We start from the raw sequence: 11,279 nt of genomic DNA on the forward strand, positions 1-11,279 counted from the left end.
AAACACCCACGTTTTATGGTTTTTACTATATATACCTATATAAACGTTTTTACTTAACAATAGGCTGGGCAGAGAGCAAGGTGCGCCAAATGGAAATTTCGACAATCACACGCCCGATCGAGCGAGTCGAGTGAAAATTTTGTATAACACCATTGTTATGTGGTTTCGTAATCAACCCATTTTATGGTATTTTACGTACTTTTGTTTGTACCTCCGCCAATTGTGTGGAACAAGGTGACGCTTAGTAAAATAAATACATTACCTAATAACTTTGCAGCTCAGACCTAAGTAAAGGGAAGTTGAAAGTTTCCTAAAGTTTCCTAATCCTTCATACTCAACTAAGCAGTTGAGTATGAAGTCAAAAAATTTATTTGAAGAACCAGGTTTTTAGCAGTTATTTGGGAACTACGTAAATAACAAAAAAAAACTAATCTAGTACCTATACTGTATACATGAATGGATACAATATTAGTACCTACTTACAAAATAATAATAACAGGATCCCCATATTATATGAAGTTAATTAAAGCTATATACATTAATTGATACATAATTGCGTCTAAAATTTAAACAAAATGTAAATTACCGGATTTAAAACACTTGGAAGTAAAACAAAAAAAATAATCTAAATAAATGCTTACCTTTATACATTTCAATTGCGTCTAATAATGTATAATTTATCTTTATTACTGTACCATTAAAAGAGTTCGTGATTCGTGACTATATTTCATGACATCGTGCCGAAATGTCAGACAAAAATATGCAAGATCTGGGGCCTAGGTCACCTAGGTCTTAAAGTTTTTTAGTCATCTCAGTTTGGTCTATCTATGCATAAATCTAGCTATTATATTAATATTATTATATATTAATTCACGCAAATTCGAAGCTCAGCATTTGCTTCGCGGAATAGTCGGTAAGGAAATTAGAGTATGACTCCTGACTCCTGACATACAGGTTTTTACCTAGTTTGGGAGTCAGAGACTTCAGTATTTCAAAATGTAAAACTTTTGTCAATAAAGAATTTTTATTTTTATTTATTTATAAGTATATATGTACATACTACCTACTGTAGCTCTAAGGTAAGGCATAATATGTTAAAGCATTTATTTTCTTTACATGGGCAAGTCAAAACTCTAACTAGGTAATAGTAGATTGTTCAACTACCTATATGTAATACTTTGAGACGGCTTTTGTTTCTACCAAAAAGACACCACCTTCTCTAGGAGGAAAGTCAAAAAGTAACTGTGCTGTTGTTTTCAAATCATATAAATTCTTTTAAATATTTGTAAAAGTGACAAGTTAAAAGAAATTAAATGAATTAATATTCAATGAGTTACCAAACTTTTTCTTAATATCCGAACTTCCAATATTAAAATTATTCTAACACAAAATCTATTTTAAATTATTAGCACGTGGTTAGAAATAAAGACAGTATTAAAAATAATACTACATCAATAATGTATGACCACGTAGTTCCGTGCATACAATGAGTGAGTTCATCAACACTATTATTGTCTGTTTAAAACAGTCTGGCTTTGTTTTAATTCTTTAAATTTAAACCAACCATGTAAGTGGTATGTTGAATAGGTGTATATTTAGTCTCAATTTATAGACGGGAAACTTGAAATAACTTTCAAATGTTAATCTATGAATAAAAAGTTTTTTTTTAATTTACTTCCTTAACACACATTTAATTACATTTAGGTATATGACTTAAAATTTTATTTTTATTTTTATTCATAAATCTCTTTACCATTTAGTGCATGAAATTCCGTTCAGTAATTTTAAAATTTTCCGCGAACAGGAAATAGACATATCTTTACTAATATTATAAAGCTGAAGAGATTGTTTGTTTGTTTGAACGCGATAATCTACTTATCCGATTTGCGAGAGAGAGCGAGAGACGCAATTTCAATCAAAATGTATGTTCCACTCCCTGTTTTCCTAATCCATAGTGCATAAGTAACATTCTCTACCTATACTAATGTTATAAAGCTGAAGAGTTTGTTTGTTTGAACGCGCTAATCTCAAGAACTACTGGTCCGATTTGAAAAATTCTTTCGGTGTTAGATAGCCCATTTATCGAGGGAGGTTAAAGGCTATATAGCATCACGCTAAGACCAAGAGGAGCGGAGCAATACGAGTAAAACCGCGGGGCACAACTAGTTGCGACGAGGGCATATTATTTGTAGTGAAATAGCAGTTTAGATTCCGTTAATTCATTTGCCTCCGTTACTCACATAATTATAAGTGACCCATAAAACACATTTCTTGTATAATCATGGTGGGACACGCCTCCATAAGTAGTAATGAGTTCTCGGAGGAGGCAGGGTTGGTGTATGGCATGGTGGGAGATTTTCTTTCAACGTATAGCGCTGGCTCCTAGGCGTTCTCATTGTTATTTAGATATATTATACTATGTTTATTAATTTGTGTTTAGTTTGTAAGTTGATTGTTACAATGGGGCTGCCATGAACATTCGTTCAAAAGCCTTGAATAAATGATTAAAAAAAAAAAGTAGTAATGAGAATGTAATTACATATTGCTTGTGGTGATAGATTGAAAGCACTTGCATGTGGACTAAACGATATGGTTTACTTCTAGGAAGTTCCTCTGTTCCGGTGTGCAGAAATGTAGAAAATAGTGTTGCAAAAAGTAATACTTATATCTATTTATATGATTGTATAATAACAATGAGTATAACCACTAAGAAATTTTGTAGGTACATCCTTAAGTTTAGCTGAAATAATTATTGCAGTTTACAATGGATTTAGGCGCGTTGAGAGTAAAATTTCAGGGTCGCGCAATGGCAATATCTTCACGTCATGGAGTAAGGCGACGATTTTATATAAATATACATATTTAAATCTTGCCAAAGAAGTTTCACTTCTGTCATGTGTGCTTGGGACACACGCTCTTCTTTATTTGAGTTTAGGTATATTCTGTTACATGTAACTCTTTGAGGTTATTAATTTTTAGTACCTATTCATCGAATTCCAAATCCATATTTCAAATGTGTATCGTTAAAATATCAAATAAAAAGATTCAATAGTTTTTGCGTGACTGGGTATCAAACACACTAACTTTCACATTTATAGTATTAGTCATCGTGACGTCATTTATTTAAATTACTTGTTTCAAATATCAAAATATCAATATCATATAAATAGGTAATAATATCTGCAAATATGTCTGTGTTTCTGAAAATTCTCTATTGGTGTTTAAGGTTTTTTGGTTCATATTATTTTTAAATGCTTACCTACTTTTTAAAAGTTTCATTACATTATTTAAAATATAATAATATTATATGGTCTAATTACTTCCGAATTTAAATGTTTTTATAAGTAGGTAAAATATGAATGGGTTGTGTCATAACTCATAACTAACACAAATTATAAACAAATTCATATTTAACTTTAATCATCTTCCTAATAAAATATTGCTTGTATGAATATTTAAATAAAATTAATTATTACGTATCATCCAAATTAGTGTTGCCGCTCGATAGTCCACTATCGATAGTCTATCGATTAACTATCGATAGTTGGGGAAAAGCAATAGTATCGATTGCACTATCGATACTATCGATAGTGTCGATACTATCGATAGTATCGATAGTCCTATAAGCGTAAATACTATCGACACATAGCAATACCATCGATAGTATCGATACTATCGAAGCTCAATATCGAACGAACTATCGATACTATCGATAGTGTCGATACTATCGAAGCTCAATATCGACCGAACTATCGATACTATCGATAGTGTCGATACTATCGATAATATCGTCCCATCGATAGTGACCTTTTTCTCGATAGTATTGCTTTATCAATAATATTATAGTGGATGACAGAGAACTAGATGTTTGGTTATAATACTTTTCAAGTTATCTATTGGCGCTTTGTACAATCCATTTTTTTTAGTTCGTTAATTCGTAATCCAATAAGCCCATTGACTGACCCATTATACCAAGAAATCGTGAACAATACTATTGCACAATTTACTACTATCGATAGCTCAAAACTATCGATAGTATCAGTACTATCGATAGTATCGATTGTAGTTGCAATATTCAGTAGCAATAGTATCGATACTATCGACAGTATCGATAGTATAGCAACTATTGGCAATCAATACTATCGATTTTATCGATACTATTGCAGTTCATCAATAGTATTCCATGATTAACGCTATCGATAGTATCGATAGTATCGATAATATCGATACTATCGATAGTGCTATCGATATTCTGACTTATTTTCAAGGTCAACTATCGATAGTCAAACTATCGATAGTTCGGCAACACTAATCCAAATGTATTTATATAACTAAGCATTAAACTAATAGCTAGATAAGAGGCAATAAAACCACGAAAATTTCTCTCGTAAAGAAATGAATGGCTAAAATTGAAAGTATTAAAACTGTTCCACATTTGTGAAACTAGATAGCATCAAGAGCTTTTCATAACTTTATTTAATTTGGCGTATACATTGCCTTACAGCAAGACCAGTAGGATTTTGTACTGCATAATTGATAATACACATTAAAATGGAGTGGTCTGTATTGATATAAAAGGTCTTTTATCACTTTATGGTGTAGTAAAGGAAAGAGGTTAGATGAGTCTGATGTCACTTATTCGTTTGCAACTTGCAACAGATAGGTAAGTAATTTGCATGTTACATTTGTTGTCTTCTTTTACAGAACTTCAGCCACAGCTTTAGCTAAAACGCTTTAAAGAACGCCGAACTAATAATAGTGAATACTGCATGACTTGAGCCCTATGTATGAAAAAAACATGGGGCGTTATACCTAGGTACAGTTTGATTGAAATTTCGTCTCTTGTAATACCAAAATTATTTACCAAATAGCAGAGAAAGTAAAGTTATGGCATGTCACAGGGAATGTACAGTAATATGTAAGTTTATCTCTACAAGAAGACGTGATAAGCCAAACTGTTATAGTTAATTTTTAAATATAATTACTAAGTTACGAATTACAAAGTTTTAAATTCACAAAAAGATACAATTAAATAAACTAAGATCTCAATTGTTACAGACATTTCGCAGATTAAGATTTATTATTTACTGACGAAAAGTGAGAGCGCACTTATTATCTAAGCATTATGATATGCGCGACTGCTCTAGAGCTAGACTTAACTACCTATATTTAAAATTGTACTAGATTGTGTATGTTTGTTGATGAAAAGCTCTGAAAATGCGGAGCGATTTTGAAAGTCCTAATGAAGTTCATTCTTTATTCCTTATCCAGAAGAAATAATAAAAAACAATTTAAATGTAGCAAAAATTATGTTAAAGGTAATAAGTGAAACTTTAAAAATAAAGTAAACAATGTTAGTCAGTTCATACAACTAGGTTTTACCAACCTTAAGTTTTTGTGTTCCATAAAAACATTTAAAGATGAGTTTCCTTTTAACTGATTGATATTTAATAGCTTAATTCGTATTGTTTTTTACCAAATATAAACAATAATTGTACGCTTATACAATTAAAATAACATTATAATCCTTAAGTCTAATTATAAGATCAATATTAATTACAAAATCGAGTAACAATTAAATGTTCTCACAAAAGTATCGATTTCTCGTCGATTTACGTTATTTGTTGTAATTAATTTAGTTTTGTGTAATAAATAATGATGTTAGTAGGTTCGTACGTGATTTTCTCATACAGGTGATAAGTTAGTGACTATTAGACGTGCTAATCATGTCAACATGGAAAATTCTAGATGTTTGTTGTATTTACAAACAGGTTACTACGTTATAAAATTGTTGTATTTAAACATTATTTGGAATAGACAAATGTATTAACTGTTCGAATAAATACAGTATAGGAACCTTACAATTATCAAGATAATAATATAGGAACCAAATGGGTGGATTAAAAATAGATTTATTTAATGAATGAAAACTGATACTGCGAAGCAAACAAAAGCAAATTGCATTTAATCTACCTATACTATAATATTATAAAGCTGAAGAGTTTGTTTGTTTGTTTGTTTGAACGCGCTAATCTCGGGAACTACTGGTCCGATTTGAAAAATTCTTACGGTGTTAGATGGCACATTTATCGAGGAAAGCTATAGGCTATATATATAATCTCGCTAAGACCAACAGAAGCGGAGCCACGCGGGTGAAACCGCGGAGCGCAACTAGTGTCAAATAGAACTAAAAGCGAATCGTATTTTTTCGTTTCAAATTAGTCGAATCACTGGTACAAGTTTTTTAAATATTCGCTATAACTACATACCTCTTAATCGCTGCGAATTAAAAAACTTTTATTTCTTTAAACGTGATCTATCGACGTGGTTTATTGAAAAAATGCACCAGCAATCGAAGAATTAATTAATTTTAACTTTTGCATCATCAATTTTAATTTAGAAATCACCGCATACTTTCAAATGGTATAAACATGCCGTATCTAAATTTTCATAATAAACTAGAATGGAAAGTATAAGAGGTCGTATGTTAAAAACGTTTTAAATTTGTTTCTATTTTTATTTTTTATGTTCCAGAACATGATACATTTTATAATTTAATATGTTCTTGCTGAATCTGCCCGTTTATTTTCATTATACCTATTATGTAACATTTATGTAGGTAGGTAAATGAACCCCATTATTTTTTTATAGAAAATTAAACACAAAGAACCTTTTAAGTTATAGAATTTTTGTTATAAAAATTAACCTCTTAGCTATGTAGGATATCGCTTTGTCTATTTTTATCCAGCGTTTGCCAGACAGATTTTTTATAGTGTCTACTCTGCTGTCACTACGAATTCCTATTTCTAGGAATAGGTAGGTACCTACTTGTCAGTTACAGGTATTCCATTTCCTTTACGCTGATTGGCGGATTGTTACAAAGTTTATCATTATTTCTTTACATTCGCTATAAAACCAAGAAAGCTACCTTGTTTATAAACATACTATAAGAACGAAATCGATGGTCGTGTCAAACAGAGCGTTTCTTAGCAGTGAAATGCGAAAGTGGAACATACCTACTTATTTTATGATTATATTTTTTAACTTGCGTCTTGACCGACGACTTTTCCTTCGAAACAGAACAGGTTAATATCAAATTTCATAGAGAAATTTAGCTTAGTAGTATTTCTTAATCAAACCTAGGTCTACAATGTATGTAGATAAATTGAAGCCCGCCTGGCCTGGACTGCCGCCGAGGGGGTTGCGAAAGAATTCCAACCAATACCTACCTATGTTCAGTGGTTCCGTCATTTAAAAATCTAGACATTTTATTAATGTCATTTTACGCTCGTTAATTGCATTACTGGTTGTTTAATTGTATAGGATGTGGACAATTATGTAATAATTATTCCAACACGATAATCGCATAGGAATAGTTCTTACCAATTAAAGTGTTGAATATTAAATTAGAAATCGATAATCATAATATAAAACATACATTTAAGTAGCTGGTACCTAGGTACTTACTTAAAGTAAAAAATAAAAATAGGTACTTACCTACCTTTAATTACCTATTAGTTGAAAGTTAACAATTTTGTCCTTGTATGTTCATTTCAGGTGTTTCAAGCGCGTTTTTGTAATAGATAAACGTTTACTTTTTTTCATAATGAAGCTGGGTAGGTATGCTGCATTTAGTTAATTTCAAATGGAATAGATTTACCTACTTATGAATAGATACCTACTATAGTTAGGTTTTTTTTTATAGTGGAGACTGCATTTAGGCATACCCATGGATGGCACTCGGGGAAAGAGCTCTCAGCTCTGGGTTATGTCGTGCCGCTTTATTGACGCCTGACGGGGCCGCGGGTGTACCTATTCGGTAGAACCGCGTCCGCACTCCGCAGAATACCTACTGTACTAGGTATTGTATTAATTATTATTATGTAGTAGATCAAGGTAAAGATTCTCTGTTGCGAACATTGTGATATAATGATTGATAATTGCCATAATTAAATAATACCGATTATGACTCAGGGATCTGTTTGAAGCCTTGGCGTTTGCTAGGCACTTGTAATTTTTAACACAATAATTGTTATTGGTGTTGGTGATCCTGATAGGTATTTAGAGTAATTTATGTTTTATTCTGAACATGAAAATATCAAACTAAAAAGAATAACAATTTTGATAGGTACCTAGACCTACCTCAAACATAAATAAAAATTAGCATTCGTCATAAACTTAGTAAAATATTATAACAATTATTGTCATTTCATTGTTTATTTATTTCATCTGTAAATTTGATTTGAAGCTGGTGTGCATTTTTTTCCCTGACCAATCAGAAAGCGATGGAATTCCTTAACTATGGAGGTACCTAGTAAGTACCTACTAAATATTTAAAATATTTTTTTTTCTCAACAAACGAAATTTATTGAATTAAATAGACGAAACATCTTGATTTAACTAAGTAACACGTGTTCTTAGCACCTGTAATAAGACCTAGGACTACAGAACAATAGATTTGCCAAGTGCATCATGCGTGCATCGTATCCATCATCAATCACATTTAAACGTCTACCTCACCTGCTTATCGTGAGAAATCCGGCGCAAACAAACAAAAAAACACACCACAGATCAATACAAGTTTCGTTTCCAATGTCACAAGCACTAAGTCACACTAACGGAACACAAGAGAATATCGGACGTGAAGTCCGGTTTAACGTGATAAAATTCAAATTAGCGAATCGCGATGCGTGCGCGCAACCGTACAACCTGCACAGGTGACGGACGAAAGCTAACTGGCTAAATGCTAAAACGGTTTAAGCGACGATGACGGTTGATTTGAATCGAGCCTTGTTCTTTTTTCAAACTGTCTTAAATATGTCACTGCGTTCGATGAATTTTAGATTCTATTGCAAGTCAATAAGATTTCAATTAGGCTACGGCGCGATGCGTATAGGCTGTTTTTAAACTTACAAAAATGCATTGCCACCTCGGTCGCCTTCACATGCGCACGAGAATTTTTTTTTGCGGTAACTTGTTCTGTTTTTCTTTGGTTCTTTTTGAATGGTGCCTTTACCAAATGAATCGAAGGCTCTAGTATACGTTCACCAATAAAATTTATACTTCTGGCGTTTAAAAGAAATATTTTTAGCATTGATCAGTAATTATAAATGTGTGCTGTCAAATGTCATATAGGAATTCTGTATTTTAATATTTCCAAACATAAGGTACCTTCCCAGAGGACATTGGCGGAGTTACTTTATCGGGTGGAACCATTAAATAGGTAAGAGAATATTATATTTTAACTAATATTTATCAATTAAATCTAATACTTACCTAGGTATTTTATTAAAGACTTACAAGTAGAAAAGTTTTAAAATAATATGATAATTGATTAGGTATACTTATTTCTCTTTCACAGCACAGAGCAAGTTACAACTTACAACCACCGAGGCACAATATTATATTTTATTACCTACCTAGGTACCTAGTACCTACCAGTTAAAATATGATGTGTGTGCATTTATAATTACTACATAATTTGAATATTTTAAAATAGTTATATTATATTTACTATAAAATAATAATCTACGCTGAAAGTACACACTTCTACATAAGCTTTTTAACGCAATTCCCAAGAATTTAAAAATAACTTCGATAAATCAACAACGCTGAGTGACGTAAAACTGTGTGTAGAATTTATATCCTACGTTTTAAATTAATAATTTATAAAATATGATATTTATAACCTCTTATCCAATGATATCATCTCCTCAAAAGCCTTGTAACAAGGCACATTTCAAACGAAACAATATGAACATTATTGCTATGGCATACAATCCATTGCTTCTTATTAACAACAGATTTAAGAGAAGCAACAGATTGTTGCGTACAAAATCTTCAATGTATATCTAATCGATATCGTTTCTCGTCTTTAAAATTGGCAGATGACCAACACACTGACCTCAGGTAGATGTTTGTATGAAAAACCCAAAAGTGGTCAAACAGGTGTCTTAAAAATACTCGATCGCTATTGGTCGATCTCGTAAGATACCGAGAAATTGTATGCGAAAATATTTTAGGATGCTGTTATTTTGTTGGAATTGTTACTGCAATGTTTTAGGCTTTTATTTTAAGGTCGTACTTACAGATGACGTAAGTGATTATTAAAAATCTGTTATAGAGGCTGTTTCTTCATGAAATCTTATTTTAAACTTTTAAACTCGATTTTTCAAAATCGTTAGATACATAATATTGTCTACTAGTGGTGCGCCCCGGCTTCGCCCGTGGTACATATTTACGTTTTCTCTACATAAGAACCATCCTCGTACTTCAAGGAATATAATAAAACAAAAAATTTTCGAAATCGGTTCAGCCGTTCACACGTGATGCCGTGACAACGCGAAACGGGTTTCATTTTTAATAACATAAACTCATCCAAGTTATATTAGATACATCTTCGCCTTTTTGCCTCTAAAGTTGCGTATAATCTTATCATCGACATAAGTATTGTTATATTTTGTTACCAACAATTGAGTATTTGAATAAAAAAAAATTATTGATTTTTTTTATGTATTTTGAAACTTTATTATTAATAATATTGATATTTAATGCAAATAACTTACAAAAAAATTTTTTCCGTTAATTATAAGCAATTAAAAATTGATGAAATTTAAGTTAGAATCACGTGACTAAAAACGCGCCATGACTGGTCACCACAGTTGTGACGTCATAATGTTATAGCTATTATTAACTGCAGTACATAGCGTTTACATACGATTTGTTAGTTGGTTCCGAATTAGTTAGTTAGTTACGAATAATATTCTTGATGTTGATATATTTATGATCACCGATTTTTGTCAGGAGTTGCCTTTGTAGTATTCGTACATAATGGTACAAAACGATAACTTTTGAGGTTCGCCATTTTTAATATAAATTTAAATAATATAATTTACAATTAATATAATTAATATGTAATTTAATAATGACAACAAAATTAAATAGATCAAAACACTGTATTTATTATTAACAAGCTTTTATTAGCTTCACCTGTATGTTTGTATGTAACCGACTCCTTTCGAAGTTTCGACTCGATTTTGACCCACTTAAAACCGACGGATTTTGTTCAAATTTTGAACACTTATCAAGGTCCGATGACAATACAATAATATAATCCACAGAATATAATCCACAGAATAATATCATAAATTTATCCTGATAAGGATCGCCAGGATCAGCTTAAAACATATGTTTGTATGTAACCAATTCTCCTTTCGATTCGATTTAGACCCACTATAAACCGACGGATTTAATTTAAATTTTGTATACTTATAAAAACC

General features: G+C 31.4%; 1 protein-coding gene across 1 annotated transcript in view; it reads right to left on the bottom strand.

Annotated features, from left to right (window-relative positions):
- Positions 1–8,731, bottom strand: part of LOC149476845 (uncharacterized) — a 75,610-nt gene extending 66,879 nt beyond the window's left edge. The window contains exon 1 of the mRNA XM_089711189.1: positions 8,521–8,731. The gene's annotated coding sequence lies outside the window, so the exon portion shown is untranslated. The remainder of the gene's footprint in view (positions 1–8,520) is intronic.
- Positions 8,732–11,279: the final 2,548 nt, after the last annotated feature.

The sequence above is a fragment of the Colias philodice genome, chromosome 26 (assembly GCF_061535455.1).
Source record: "Colias philodice isolate Cphi_HAF_F1 chromosome 26, ilColPhil1 Martin Lab GWU primary, whole genome shotgun sequence".
NCBI classification, from domain to species: Eukaryota; Metazoa; Arthropoda; class Insecta; order Lepidoptera; family Pieridae; genus Colias; species Colias philodice.